The 16414-nt window shown below is 47.2% G+C and overlaps 1 protein-coding gene across 4 annotated transcripts in view; it reads right to left on the bottom strand.

The window, feature by feature from the left end:
- ACLY (ATP citrate lyase) overlaps positions 1-8424 on the bottom strand; it is a 62250-nt gene extending 53826 nt beyond the window's left edge. For 3 of the 4 annotated variants that reach the window (XM_073683540.1, XM_073683542.1, XM_073683539.1), the window contains exon 1: positions 8266-8424. The gene's annotated coding sequence lies outside the window, so the exon portion shown is untranslated. Of the gene's footprint in view, positions 1-2252; positions 2377-8265 lie in introns of those variants that run through there. The other variant, XM_073683541.1, reaches the window with a different exon arrangement.
- Between the last annotated feature and the right edge of the window lie 7990 nt (positions 8425-16414).

The following is a 16414-nucleotide window of genomic DNA, read 5'->3' on the forward strand; positions in this document are numbered from 1 at the left end:
ATTAAGAACTTCCAGCTAAATGTCAAAATAAATGGGAAAATTACGTGGGCAACATTTCCTCAAGGGAATTATATTTCACAAAATGTCAATGCACACCATTACTCTATGAAGGTTTTTTTTGTTTGCTTGTTTTTTAACTGTTTTTTTAAGTGGCTTAGAGCTGGTTTCCAGCATCTCACAGAAGGCAAGTTAAAGGGACTGTCAGCAGAGAATGACTGTTCAGACCAAGTACAGCCACTCGGTGCATCATGGCAGTGCCAGTCATTTAAACACACCTTCCCACCTACTTGTTTTGCCTCAATCTCCACTCCCCTCTTCTTTGATTGACTGCTCAGACTTTAGAGGGGCAGAGATTGATGGAATACCAGTAGGTGGGAAGGTGCAATTTAACTGTTTGACCCAGTCATGATGCACCGAGTGTCTGTACTTGGTTTAGTCTTTCTGAGCTGAGAGTCCCTTCAAGGGCACACTCATTACACCCTGTAATCCTGGTGGCCAATCGGCATTGACTTCACTCTCCTCGTCTTTATGCTACTTCGCACAAAAAAAAAAAAATAAATAAAGTTTACACTACTTTAATAAGAGAGATAATCCTTTTCTCCACTGAGCACAGAGGGCCGACACAAGCGGTGGGATGTAGTCACATCACTGCACCGCCTGCAGCAGGAAGATGACGCGCAACAGCAGCTTGATGACTGCGGGGCAATGAAAGTTGTGCAGAATTTTGCAGCCAGGGCAAAAGTCCTGTAAACTTCAGAAGTATTGACTTATACTATTGGTAGAATGGTCAGTATTTTGTGACCTTATAGTTAGTCTCAGAACACCCTGGTGATGAAGAGTGAAGTGATGGCACTTTGTACCTTACATAATTCCCTGGAGGCTAGGACTGAATCTAGACTGCTGCCAGCAGGACCATCATGAGCATTTTAAAATACCGTCATCTTACGGTCATATCATAAATAGCGATCCAGGGAAACTGGACGGCAATATCAAAGGCAGGCTACCAGGTAACAGCAGAGGGAGATGAAACAGTTAACCTACTTTTATTTCATACAAAATGAGGGGCAAATGAAGCCCCTACAACACTAAGGCCTTACTTAAACAGTGACTTTGGCCGCGACATAGATCATGTCGCCAAGCACCGCTTTGTGCCACAGCTACATTGCAGATGAATTGTGGTTGCAATACAACCCACAGGATACCATGACCAGTCACAAAGTCAGAAACAGCTGGATTTCTTGAGACATGGGTGCCACGGCACCTTGCAGATCGCAGCGCGACCCCATTCATCTTCACTACAACGTGACAGGGGCACAGAGCAGTCTTTATCCACGTGACCTGTGTCGTGGCCAAAGTGGAGTTCAGCCCCAGCCTAAGACGCATACGTGGCACGCTATAGAACGTATAAATATGTCTAAGGACTCTCCTCTGGCCGCCCATTAGCATCTTGATCGATGGACAGTTATCCAAGATGCACAGGCACCTTTACTGAAGAGTTTCTGATGATAGCACGATCTTTTTTAGCCACAGATGTAAATTGCACCAATGATTACATTTATGATAGGTGGAGAAGCACCTTGGAAGGACTGCTTGGAATGACTGTAGAATAAGAGAATGTCTTCAGAACAAGGTCACCCTCCCAGGCACACCTTGTGACCTATAAGTTATGTCACAGAAATATGTGGAAGATATTGCGGCCTAGATCCTTATTATAGACACGAAGGTGGTGGCCAATCTAATATACATTGATGTCTTTATCTTGCTCCTAAAGGCTAAAATGAGAACCTGATGTTTTAGAATAAGATCCAACATAACACATCCATCATGTCAGAGCTTGGTACACATTGCGCCTGTCCTCTACACGCAGGAGGTACACGTCTGATATGGTGGACCGATGCCTTGGTATCCACCCTAAGTTCCCACTGTAACTAAAGACTGCATGGTTTACATGCATTGGCCCTCCGTATAAGAAAGTGTGCCTTCTTATACAGCTAAGCAAATGGTATGCAAGAACACTTTTTGTCTCCATCCGGTTTACAGGGGTCTATGGGAACAATACAGGATAAGTCAGGAAAAAAGTCCAGATGAACATTCTATAGACTAAGTGCACTGCCGCAGTGTGCTCCGGGCCTCAGAAACTAACTACAAAGAGGAAGAAAACAGTACGGGCTTGTTCACAAGCTGCATTTTCATTTTTTGACACAGAAAAAAAAAAAACATAGCATTTTACAGCACTGCTTATTTTTACCTACCAGATTTGAACCAAGTGTTTTCTCGTATCTCCAGCATGTCAGTTCTGTCAGCGTTTCTGCAGCATTTTTCACCCATTCAAATAAATGGGGAGAAAAAAAAAACCCAAGTAAAAACGATCATGTATTACACAGCGTTATTCCTGCTGCAAATACTCAGTGTGTGCACATAGCCTAAACATAAGATAGGAAAAGCAGAGTTTAAGAAGCATACTGTAACATCTAGATACAAGTTGAACTCAAAAAGCCTGGGATTAGGAGAAGAAAGGAGAAATTAGACTCATACAATTGGGAGTTCTGCTCCCCCGTAGGTCGTTATAGATGAAAAGGAGGACTGGATCTCGACATGAGAAAAAAGGGAGACATTTCCCAAGGATCCTTCAGATTCTTTTTATGACTGTATACGTCTTTAACGAAAAAGAAGTATTTTTCATAGTAAGGGATGGAATATCGTTCGGACGTGCCATCGCCTTATAACCGCTGAGAATCCAACTGATCAGGAGAATGAAGAGCTGCTTCAGTGCTCTTCACGGAGAGATAAAACAGTGGTGGCAATACAGCAGACCCTACATTCTCAGAATGGGTGGGGATCCAAAAAGTCAGGAATCATTATAGGGGATGTCTGCTCATATAGCATTGATGACTAGGGATGAGCAGACCCATGAAAGTTCGGGTTCGACCGAACTTTAGTACACAGTTCGGTTTGGGTACCAGAAACCCAAAGAAATCAATAGCGACCATAACTTTGGAACTGGAAAATATATCTCTCTCTGCCTCTCTGAACCCCCGAACTGTAAAGCGGACTTCCAGGAGAAGTGAGAGTTCGGTCACTAGGTTCGGGTTCGCTTATCTCAATTGAAGACCTATCCTGAGAGGTTACTAGCTCAATGTAAACAATGAACAGCAGCACTAGGCAGCTCTATCCAATGTGTAGCAGCCGCTGAAGAGTGCTCCAGAACAACAAAATGCAATTTAGTGAATAAGTCACAAAGGTTCATTTATAAAACCGGAATGAAAGAATTTTTTTTTTTTTTAGTCTAACCGTAGGTGTGCCGTTTTGTGAATGAGGGAAGAATAGCACTGGTGATCTTGCTATACAAGTTGATATGTGGCTAAGATCTCCGTTACCTTGACTCCTGCAACTGACTCAAGTGGGGGAGATAGATTGTGCTCAACACTGGTCAAACCTGAATTTTCAGATTTGTCTAAAGTTATACATTAAAGAGCGTTGGACGCCTAGACAGACCCTTAGCTGAGAGAATCGGATAGATGAAAAACAATGTTGAGCACCCAGAGAATGAACATCAGCTCAGGTCACATGCCTACAAACCCCAAAATAGACTATGAAAAGGGGAGATCTAACCTACAAAGTCCACATATCAGCCTTATATTATTTGCAGTCTATAAATCCATACACCCTCTGTGGTCACTGTACACAGAAGCCACACATACAACAACTGATATGGCTACTATTACACTAACATATACAGGAAAGTGTATAAAAGGACAATTATACTACCGCTATACTAATTATATATATATACACACATATACCGTACACCACTAACAGCTCCATGAACATTTCAGATGAGGTCATAAGAATTACCACAGCCGTGAACACGTGGAGGGCAGGGCGACTGCAGATCAAGGGTTTTAATGAGGAAAAAGTCATGTCTTATTCATTGTAAACTTCTCCATCAATCACGTATCCACCAAACTCGGAAGATTGAAAACGCATTCCTTCAAGAAAGCTCACAGCCTGCAATAACCCACCTCACCACCACGGGTGCTGCCGCAGCCCCCCAAGCTACTGTCACCTTCCCCTTCACCCTGTAGACCAGGGGTCTCAAACACGCGGCCCGCGGGCCGCATGCGGCCCCTGAGGCTGCTTTATGCGGCCCGCAGGCACAGACCCCTTGATGATCCCGACCTGGTCCAGGAGGAGCCGCCGACAGCAGCGCTGCATTGCCGCACAGAGACCGTCTCCCAGCACTGCATTTCCAATGTCAGCCGCCGGCCAATCAGAGGCCAGCAGCTGATATCTGCGTGTCGGCTCAGCGAGTATGATGTCATTGCCATATGCAGATGTCAGCTGCTGGCCTCTGATTGGCCGGCGGCTGACATTGGAAATGCTGTGCTGGGAGACGGTCTCTGTGCGGCAATTCAGCGCTGCTGTCGGCGGCTCCTCCTGGACCAGGTCGGGATCGTCAAGGGGTCGGACTCTGTGGTGCCTGCGGGCCACATCTGCAGGAAGGCCGCCGAGGGAACGGAGGACAGGTGAGAATCATCTTTTTTTTTTCTATTTTATGTGTGTGAAGAACAGGGGGCACATAGCCACAAGAGGGGACCTGGATGGGGCACATAGCCACAAGAGGGGACCTGGATGGGGCACATAGCCACAAGAGGGGACCTGGATGGGGCACATAGCCACAAGAGGGGACCTGGATGGGGCACATAGCCACAAGATGGGGACCTGGATGGGGCACATAGCCACAGGACGGGGACCTGGATGGGGCACATAGCCACAGGACGGGGACCTGGATGGGGCACATAGCCACAGGACGGGGACCTGGATGGGGCACATAGCCACAGGACGGGGACCTGGATGGGGCACATAGCCACAGGACGGGGACCTGGATGGGGCACATAGCCACAGGACGGGGACCTGGATGGGGCACATAGCCACAGGACGGGGACCTGGATGGGGCACATAGCCACAGGACGGGGACCTGGATGGGGCACATAGCCACAGGACGGGGACCTGGATGGGGCACATAGCCACAGGACGGGGACCTGGATGGGGCACATAGCCACAGGACGGGGACCTGGATGGGGCACATAGCCACAGGACGGGGACCTGGATGGGGCACATAGCCACAGGACGGGGACCTGGATGGGGCACAGAGCCACAAGATGGGGACCAGAGCCACAAGATGGGGACCAGGATGGGGCACATAGCCACAAGATGGGGACCAGGATGGGGAACATTGCCACAGGACGGGGACCTGGATGGGGCACATAGCCACAGGACGGGGACCTGGATGGGGCACATAGCCACAGGACGGGGACCTGGATGGGGCACATAGCCACAGGACGGGGACCTGGATGGGGCACATAGCCACAGGACGGGGACCTGGATGGGGCACATAGCCACAGGACGGGGACCTGGATGGGGCACATAGCCACAGGACGGGGACCTGGATGGGGCACAGAGCCACAAGATGGGGACCAGAGCCACAAGATGGGGACCAGGATGGGGCACATAGCCACAAGATGGGGACCAGGATGGGGAACATTGCCACAGGACGGGGACCTGGATGGGGCACATAGCCACAGGACGGGGACCTGGATGGGGCACATAGCCACAGGACGGGGACCTGGATGGGGCACATAGCCACAGGACGGGGACCTGGATGGGGCACATAGCCACAGGACGGGGACCTGGATGGGGCACATAGCCACAGGACGGGGACCTGGATGGGGCACATAGCCACAGGACGGGGACCTGGATGGGGCACAGAGCCACAAGATGGGGACCAGAGCCACAAGATGGGGACCAGGATGGGGCACATAGCCACAAGATGGGGACCAGGATGGGGAACATTGCCACAGGACGGGGACCTGGATGGGTCACATAGCCACAGGACGGGGACCTGGATGGGGCACAGAGCCTCAAGATGTGGACCTGGATGGGGCACATAGCCTCAAGATGGGGACCTGGATGGGGCACAGAGCCACAAGATGGGGACCAGAGCCACAAGATGGGGACCTGGATGGGGCACATAGCCACAAGATGGGACCTGGATGGGGCACATAGCCACAAGATGGGGACCTGGATGGGGCACATAGCCACAGGACGGGGACCTGGATGGGGCACATAGCCACAGGACGGGGACCTGGATGGGGCACATAGCCACAGGACGGGGACCTGGATGGGGCACATAGCCACAGGACGGGGACCTGGATGGGGCACATAGCCACAGGACGGGGACCTGGATGGGGCACATAGCCACAGGACGGGGACCTGGATGGGGCACATAGCCACAGGACGGGGACCTGGATGGGGCACATAGCCACAGGACGGGGACCTGGATGGGGCACATAGCCACAGGACGGGGACCTGGATGGGGCACATAGCCACAGGACGGGGACCTGGATGGGGCACATAGCCACAGGACGGGGACCTGGATGGGGCACATAGCCACAAGAGGGGACCTGGATGGGGCACATAGCCACAAGAGGGGACCTGGATGGGGCACATAGCCACAAGAGGGGACCTGGATGGGGCACATAGCCACAAGAGGGGACCTGGATGGGGCACATAGCCACAAGATGGGGACCTGGATGGGGCACATAGCCACAAGATGGGGACCTGGATGAGGCACATAGCCACAAGAGGGGACCTGGATGGGGCACATAGCCACAGGACGGGGATCTGGATGGGGCACATAGCCACAGGACGGGGATCTGGATGGGGCACATAGCCACAGGACGGGGACCTGGATGGGGCACATAGCCACAGGACGGGGACCTGGATGGGGCACAGAGCCTCAAGATGTGGACCTGGATGGGGCACATAGCCTCAAGATGGGGACCTGGATGGGGCACAGAGCCACAAGATGGGGACCAGAGCCACAAGATGGGGACCTGGATGGGGCACATAGCCACAAGATGGGGACCTGGATGGGGCACATAGCCACAAGATGGGGACCTGGATGGGGCACATTGCCACAGGATGGGGACCTGGATGAGGCACATTAGTACAAGATGGGCACCAGGATGGGGCACAGAGCCACAAGATGGGGACCTGGATGGGGCACAGAGCCACAAGATGGGGACCTGGATGGGGCACAGAGCCACAAGATGGGGACCTGGATGGGGAACATTGCCACAGGATGGGGACCTGGATGAGGCACATTAGTACAAGATGGGCGCCAGGATGGGGAACGTTGCCACAGGATGGGGACCTGGATGGGGCACATTAGTACAAGATGGGGACTTGGATGGGGAACATTACTACAAGATGTTTTCCATTATTACTATATGATGCTAATTGTAAGACAATATTACTGTATGTGGCCAATTGGGGGAAATAAAATTGTAAAAAAAATAAAAAATAAAATAAAGCATGAAAAAATATTGGGCACTAAAAATGCTGTTTTATATGTAAACTAAAGTAAACACAAAAAAGTGCACGTTTATTATTGCCACATCCATAACGACCCAAGCCATAAAAAAATAAACACGGCAAAAATGTTCAAAAGGTGTATACAAAAAAAATGGTATCACTAAAAATGTCACATTGAACAAAGAATGCGGCCCCCCAAATTCAAATTTTTTCCATGTGCGGCCCATATACCCAGCCGAGTTTGAGACCCCTGCTGTAGACTGTAAGCCCATATGGGCACGACCCTCTCCTCTCTATACCAGTCTATCTGCCTTATTCTTAATGTGATAAAGAGCCCAAGAGCCTGATCGGTTGTACCCAAAGAAGCTGAGATTCGGTGTGCTGTTGTACAGGAGATCGGTCAGCTTGCTCCTATGTACAGAGCAATCACCGTGGTACCGGCAGGTATCACCAGGGACCCTGCATTAGCAGATAGGGCCAAGGCTTAGGTTATACCTCAGCAAACAGCACCCCGCATCTCATCTGCCCTGATCACAACCACTGGCTTTCTGCATTGAGACTTTCATAAACAGGAACACAACTGCTAAAAACTTCTGCTAAACTGAAAAAGCCTGTGGGAATTACAGGGTAGTGAAATCAGGCAGTACCCATGGTCACATCTGCCTGGCATCATGATACCTGGGTCCCACCACAGGAGGCAGCGAGTGATGGGCACAGAGCCTTGTGCCAGCCCGAGGGCACAACAGGACTAGTATACATAGTAGCAAACCCAGTGTGAACTGAAAGGGGCAGGCAGAGAGAAGAGCCAGCCGTGCCCTGTGCCCCAGACAATGCCCAGTCATGTCACCTAGGGCACAGCCCGTCCTGCAGTGACGCAGCAGCACTCACCCGGCTCTGCTGTCCTGTCTCTAGGTCCTTGGCAGCTCCTTCTCCTTTTGTTGCTGCCTCGGAGCCCCCTCTTCCTACAGTGCCTCTCCTCACCATCTGCTGACATGGGTACATCACCTAGCGATGCTCCTATTGGCTCAGCCCACATCACGTGTACTGTCTGCCAACAACCGACCAATCAGATTCATACTGCCCAGAGAAAGTAGCCGCCCCTGACACGTCACCTACACGCCGCAAGGGCGCTTGGGAGATGTAGTCTTGTGCTATATTAGGTCTATACATTGTAGTAATACAAACATGGGTGTCCCATAATGACTATATATAGTTGCTTTTGTGTATAGATTTTTTTTTTTACAGATTATTAAAAGGTATTACATTTACAAGAATTTTTTTTTTTTAAAGTTGCTTTCTTCTTAAAACAGTGCCACAGCTGTCTATAGGTTGTTTGTGCTATTGTAGGTCAACCTACTTCAATTCAATGGATCTGAGCTGCAATACCAGTAGCAATTTAGAGATACGGGTGGCGTTATTTTTTTGTTGTTTATTTAATAAATCAGCCATGTTTTTCTAGTTCTGTAAAATTCTTTAAACAAAATATCACTTTCTTTCCTGGGTGTTAGTTCTGACTAAATCTGATCTTTACTATCGGAAACATTATAGATGGCTGTCAATTTAAAGGGATGGCACAGAAATCAGTGTAAGGGCTCACTCACATGAGCGTATAACACGGCCGAGTGCTATCTGATGTTTTATAGGATGGCACTCGGCCCAGTGTTATTCTATGGGGAAATGCAGATCTGCGATTAATTTCTCATGCTGATTCGGCATAAGAAAAGAGTCACAACTTGCTGCAAGTGCATCCGATCACGCGGACCCATACAAGTCTATGGGTGTGTGTAAAACGTACACGCCCAGACACAATGGATTAGATGCAGAAACTAATTACTCCGTCTTCTACGCACCTGCGATACAATTCTCTCATACAAGAGAATCGGATCACACTGGGATCACACTCGGATGACACTGGGATCACACTCAGATGACACTCGGATGACACTGGGATGACACTCGGATCACACTCAGGTGACACTCGGATCACACTCTGACAGAGTTTGAGCCAAGTGTCATTAGCATAATCAGCATTGTCTCCACCACCTTTATTCATAAAAAGTCAGCGTTCATCAGAGTAAAATTTGTAATTTTCTATACTATGATTGAATAGGACACCACATTCTCTCAATTCTACCGGAGCTCTGTATTTGTCTTTCTTCAGCATTCTCATAGGTCATGAATGGAGCAGTGGTCGAGCATGTGCATTTTTTAAGGGGTATTCCCAGAATTTAATCCCTGCCCGTGGGGGTCCAGCAGCTCGGATTGTACTTCTGCAATCTCACACCAATGAATGGAGCGGAGGTTGACCATGCGCACCTCTACTCCATCTAGATGGGGCTCTATGGAACCCCTATCTCGGGATCTAGAGCCTCATTTTTAGGATTGTTGAGGGTCCCAGCTGTCAGATTTCCAGCAATCAGTAAATTATATCTTTCAATTCTGGGATTAACCCTTTAACAGCTTCTACTGCATTAGAAGAGGTCCACTGCCCATCTTAAAGTGTCCTCAACAAAAGCGTCTTCACTTTTGGTTAACATTTGTTAAGAGTATAATTTAGAGAAATCCTTGGATCCTCTTGGGATCAGAAAAATGCTAAATGGAAATTGGAAGGAGTAAATAGCCAATGATCATGCCACCCATCTGTCCTTTCAAGGGAAGGGAGAAGAAATGTGTACAGCACCTTCCCATCAGTATGGGGTTGTATGAAACAACAAATTTCATTTTAGCTATGGGAGTCGCCTATATGGACGCCTTTGAGAGCAATTGTCCCTTCAGTGCCATCAATGGTGGCTGTGTCAAATGACAGATGAGGGATAGGAAGATCAGTAAAATCACACAATATGATAACTGAAAGGTGTGACAACTACATTGTGTATTAGACAACTGTGGTCAGGAATGCAGTCTGTCTTCTCCAGCCTTACCTGGATTCTTTGTGAATGATTAGTAATAGGGGAACATACGTTTCTGCTCCACCTCCTGAAAACTTTTTTCATTTTTTTTATTATGTTTTTAGTCTTGTGTAGTACATTTCCATAGATTTACCCAATTGTCTAAACAAAGAGGAGCCATCAATACAAAATACAAAATACAAAACTAATACAACGCATAAAAAATTACAACAATTTTAAGTGTTTTTTGTGTTGCTTAAACATTTAGGGCAAGTGCAGACGGCTGTAGATTCTCTTATCCGAAAGAATTGAGCAGATTATTCTAATCACACTCTGATCTATGAGCATAGTGTGATCCGATTCTCTTGGATGAGGAGAAGATGGAGAAAAAAAGTCTCCGTCTTCTCCATTCTGTGAGGCCACAGAAATCGGACTGCACTCAGATGTCATCCAAGTGCAGTCTGATGTTTCCCATGCACTCATTGACTTGCATGGTGGAGTGCGATCCAAATATCGGTCAGTCGCTATCCGGCCCCATAGAATAAAGTTGATCCAAGTGCAATCTACTGTAATGTTTTATGGGGGAATTTATCGAGACTGGTGTTTCATATGCCGAACTTGATCCAGAAGTCCGTTGGCATAAGCGGCACCAAACTTATTAGGAGACTATTCATACATCTGGCACATTTTTGGTTTAAACTTGAATTCGACCTACAACATTTGCCTGTTTCCTGGCGCACTTTGATGTAAATTTGCTGTGCAGTAATTGACAATGCCGCCTTCGACTTAGACCCACTCACTTAATACAAAAAATGGTAAAATTATCCTATGTGGCAAATTTTGTGATTTTTTTTTTTTTTTTTTTAATAGTAGGAAATCGGAGTTGAGGGAAGGATACATTTCCCCCTTAATTTTTTGAGTTGCAACTTCCCAAACTAAGGCACTCTTTTTTTTTTTTAAACGACAAATGTCATTGTGACCATAAACACTGTAAGCAAATCTACAATGGGACAAATCTTTAGAAAGAAATCCATTATGAAATTCTCATTTATTAAAGGTGGCGTTCTTCCCTCCGCTTCCATTCCATCAATATACATTTCCCAAGAAGGAGGTATGGGGGGAAGGGAAGCTGACGTATTCTTGCTGCGTTTTCTAATTGATCCAGTCTGTTTTCCCTGTCGTGATTTCTAACCTGACAGCATCTGTTGGAAACGCTTGTTTTGATGTAGACAAATTGTGCGCAGTCTCCTGAAGCAGCAGAATAAATGCCATGGAATAAATGGCGCTATAACAATAAATAATAATAATATATGAGCCATGCACGCCACTCAAGAGATAACATTACCATTTAATTTAGTGGACCTTGTTCTTACAAAGAAAAAAATAGGATGTAGACCCAACACTCAGTATCCTGGCAGAGAATTATGAAGAAAGAGATTTTCTTAATAGTTCTGCCTTAACTTATTACTGGTTATTTATACAGAGCTGACATTTACTGCAGCACAGAGGATACACTCAATCAATGACTGCCAAGGGACTTCACAACCTGATTGCATTTTTTATTATATGAACACCACAGGACCAATTTAGGTTGGAAAAATGATCTGTCACCCTCTTGCAAAAAAAAGGGTTAACTATTACATGGACCCCACTGTTATTTTCAAGACCAGTTGTCCCCAACCTGGGGCTCAGGAGCCATATGTGGCTTACAGCTCAATGATGTGTGGCTCGTGACGGTCTGCAAGCTTTGTGCCTCCGGTCTGTGAATGACCTGCCTCCTCTGCTTAAAATCTCATCAGTGACCTGTCATTCACAGACCAATGGGCCAGGGAATCACAGACAGGGAGGAGAAGACCCAGTGCACAGTCCGGCCCCTGTGCACCAAAATCTAATTAGCAGAAAACTTGAAATGGTGATTTCTTCATTAAAGGTGTCAATTTAATCTATATTACAGCACAATTACAGCCATGTCTTTACTTTACATTACAAAATCATGTTGACAGGTTCTCTTTAAGGTAAGAAAGGTTGGGGACCAATGTTCTAGACTTTCCTGATTGCTATGAGCTGCTGTTGTCCCTGATGCGGATAAAAAACTACCAGTTTAGCAAAATTTTGAGCAAGCACCAATGCTATAGGGAGCTAACAATGGGGTTGATTGACTAGTAGTCAGTATTAAATTGTGCCATCCCAAGGCTGCGATAGGACCACAGAGGAGCCACAGCGCCCCATACTGAGCAGCAGTCATGTAGGGTTTGTCCCAGGTGGAGAAAACAAGCCAACCTGCAAAATAGCGAACTGCCACAGCTGACGGGAGCAGTGAGGCTCAGGCTATGTGCCCACGATGTAGAAATGCTCCGGATTTTTCCTGAGCGTTTCTGCATCTCCCCTGGCAGAATAAACGCATGCGGATTGTACATGCGGATTGTACATGCGGATTGTACATGCGGATTGTACATGTGGATTGTACATGCGGATTGTACATGCGGATTGTACATGTGGATTGTACATGTGGATTGTACATGCGGATTGTACATGCGTTTTTCCTGCCAGGGACATGCGGATGTGAAGCGTTCTTCACATGCATTTCCGCATGCGGGTTGACAAGCGCTTTCCAAGCGATTTTAGCATCACCTGGAAAGTGCTTGTCAACTTGGTCACACTATATAAATCCATGTAAACGGCATGGATTTATATAGTGTGACCTTAAAGAATGGTTAAAAATAAATATTATACTTACCTTCTGATGGCCCCCGGAGTCTTTATCCGATGCGTCCGGTTTTCCTGGTGTCTCGCAGTTGTGTAAAAGGACCTGCCATGACGTCAATTAGTCATGTGACGGGTCAGCGGTCGCGTGACCCGTCACATGACTAAATGACGTCATGGCAGGTCCTTTTAGACCATCGCGAGCTGCCGGGAAACCAGGACGGATTGCTATGGAGACCGGGGGCCATCAGAAGGTAAGTATAATGTATATTTTTTATTTTAATTCTTTTTTTTACAGGTATCATGGTACCTGGGTCTTGATGAGAGTCTCCTCTTCTCCAGACCAGGGTACCATCCGCACATTGAATCGCTTAATATCCGCATGTGCACATGTAGTCATGCGGATATTAAGCGATTCAATGCAAGTCAATGGCGGCGAAAACTCTGCGATTACACAAAATAATTGGTAGTGCTGCAGACTTTTCTGCAAGATAATCTGCAGCGGAAATTTCCGCAGCATGTGCACAGCACATGCAGATTATCATTGGGAAACATGGCGCACGTATTACCAAGCATTTTTTAAGCGTTTCTGCGGCGGAATTGCAGCTGTGGAAGCGCTTAAAAAACGCATAGTGGGCACACAGCCTTATAAATATTTGTGAAGACTGCAGTTGCCGATTAGGCTTAGAAGATAGCCACTTAAGAGGCTTGAACTTGATGCCTGAAACTACACATAGCCATATCTCCATTCAATCTCTATCTAAATGTGGAGGCCTCTTTCCACCTCACATGTCAAAACACGGTTTTGGGAGCTCCCTTTATCCCATTATGTGGGGGTCCCATGGGTAGGATATGCACCACTTGTTTATTCTTCCTGAGCAGTGCACTGACAGTAAGACCCTTTAGCCTGTGACTCAGTTCCTTGTAGTTCAATCTCCTGATAACTCATTTAGGCCACGGCCCCACTATCAGTATTTGGTCAGTATTCGGTCAGTATTTTTTCTCAGGAGTTGGAGCCAAAACCAGGTGAGGAACAATCAGAGAAAAGGTATAATAGAAACAAGTCACCAATTCGGCATTTATCACCCACTCCTGGTTTTGGCTCCTACTCCTGAGAAAAAATACTGACCGAATACTGACCAAATACTGATAGTGGGGCCGTGGCCTTAAAGGGAATCTGTCACCCCCCTGGGAGATATCAGACCTCTACTATGGCCATACAGGGTATAGAAAAGTAAATCTATACATACTTGTATGGCCCATAGCAGAGGTCTACTTGCAGAGAAATGCAGTTTTATAAAATCGCTTTTCACATGCTTGGCATCCCCCGGACGCCAAGAAATCCCCACCTATCTGATTAGGAAGCCCAGAAATCCCCACCTATCTGATTAGGAAGCCCAGAAATCCCCACCTATCAGATTAGGAAGCCCAGAAATCCCCGCCTTTCATCTTATTATGCATATTCCCTCCCTTCCCTGCACTTTAGAACACTGCAGAGAACAATGGGTCTGGGAGGAAAGAAACGCTCCTGATGTTCTGCGCATGCGCAAGAAGTGAGTGAGACGAGTGCACATCACAGGGCCCTGTGACATGCAGGGGAGTGGGGGGATATGCATAATAAGATGATAGGTGGGGATTTCTGGGCTTACTAAACAGTTAGGCGGAGATTTCTTGGCGTCCGGGGGACGCCAAGCATGTGAAAAGCGACTTTATAAAACTCCATTTTACTGCAATCAAACCTCTACTACGGGCCATACAGGTATGTATAGATTTACTTTTCTATACCCTATATGCCCATAGTAGAGGTCTGATATCTCCCAGGGGGGTGACAGATTCCCTTCAATGGAAGAAACACCTCAACAAGCACTAGTTATTCTAGGAACAGATGGGCACTGCCCTTGTAAGGGTGGCAGCTAACTGGGGACCGTAGGATGATAATAGCTTATATAGGGTTTAAAAGTGCTAATAATTGATGCCCGTCTGAATCTAAACTCCGCCACACCGTATTTACCTGAGGTCTCCTGGGTCCCTAGCCTTTTTTCTGGTCATATGCCATTATACAGCTGGGCGTGCTGCAGTCACATATGATCCACATTATACTGTGACACACATGACTGAGTTGTTGCTAGGTCAGGATCATCACTGACCACCTATCCTCTAGTGATATTTACACACACATATATATATCAGACTGAGGTGCCACATTGTCTCTGGGGGCCCACTGTTCCACATCATGAAAGATTACCTGACCCTTGTTCACAAATATGTCTATGCTTCTATCTACTATATAATCGGCTTATCCCGTCTGTCTGTCCGTCCAGGAAATCCCGCGTCGCTGATTGGTCCGGCCACGGCCAATCAGCGACGCGGGATTTCAGAACAAGATGGCGGCCGTTAGCGGCTCATCTGCCGCACGGAGGTCAGCGGCGATGCAGCCGGGAGATGACCGGCGCTAGCTGGTCATCTCCCGGCTGCTCGCAGCAGAAGTACCCCGATCGGCGGCCTAGGCGGCGCCGCTCCCCGGTCCTCCCTTCACACTTGCCGTCGGGAGATCAGCGGCCCTAGCCTTCATTGACAGAGCGCGCGGTGGATGCTGGGTGTGACACGATGGGGGATAACCCCGCCCACAGACCCCTGGCTGCAGCCGCAAATAGTCGCGATGTAAGCGGAAGCAAGAGCCGGCTGCAGCCGGGGGAATTACGTGCTGGCTGTGCGTGGTCAGCAATGTTGTCACAAGCAGTATTGATAACATGACATAATTACAAAATTCATTAGGGGCCCCGGGGGGATACATTGGGGGGTTAATTTAAAGTAGTGCACAGCCCATTTAAACACTGCTTCGCTCATTAGTCGCGCCCGGTCTGCCGCATACATATTCTAGAATACCCGATGCGTTAGAATCGGGCCACCATCTAGTATAATAATAAACTGGGTGCTTTGTTAAATGAATGATGAGATCCTGCCCTTGTCTATACATGTTGCATTGCGTTTGATTCATCTATCCCCCTGTGGGCCAGCCTGAGCCTGTATATAACCATCATTAAGGCCTCACCCATCTGTTGCTCATTGGGAAGTCCAACTGTCCTGTGAATACAACCTATGACTGGTTACCTAGGGACTTTTCTGATTAGTGTCTCCATTAATGATTATGGTTTACCTTATTACAGTTTCTATTTTTTATTGACCTTATTAAAAGTTGTATATTAATTTGCAATTTAATACATGCAATTTTCTCCATGTAGTTTCAGGTAATTTTTCCTCTTTGGAAAACCATGCTGTATAATCAACAAAATAAAAACCAAGTGGCCTCTTCATTCTGCTGTATAATTAATGAAAAAAAACACAACAAAAAACACAAAAGTTCCTGGAATAGATGATGTAGTTTATAATATCTGCTGCAAGCCTTAGGATAAGTTCCGACGATCAGTTTTTGGTGAGTTTTTAAC

Source organism: Phyllobates terribilis, unplaced genomic scaffold, assembly GCF_046119375.1.
Source record: "Phyllobates terribilis strain yellow unplaced genomic scaffold, ASM4611937v1 Scaffold_5__5_contigs__length_657084704, whole genome shotgun sequence".
NCBI lineage: Eukaryota > Metazoa > Chordata > Amphibia > Anura > Dendrobatidae > Phyllobates > Phyllobates terribilis.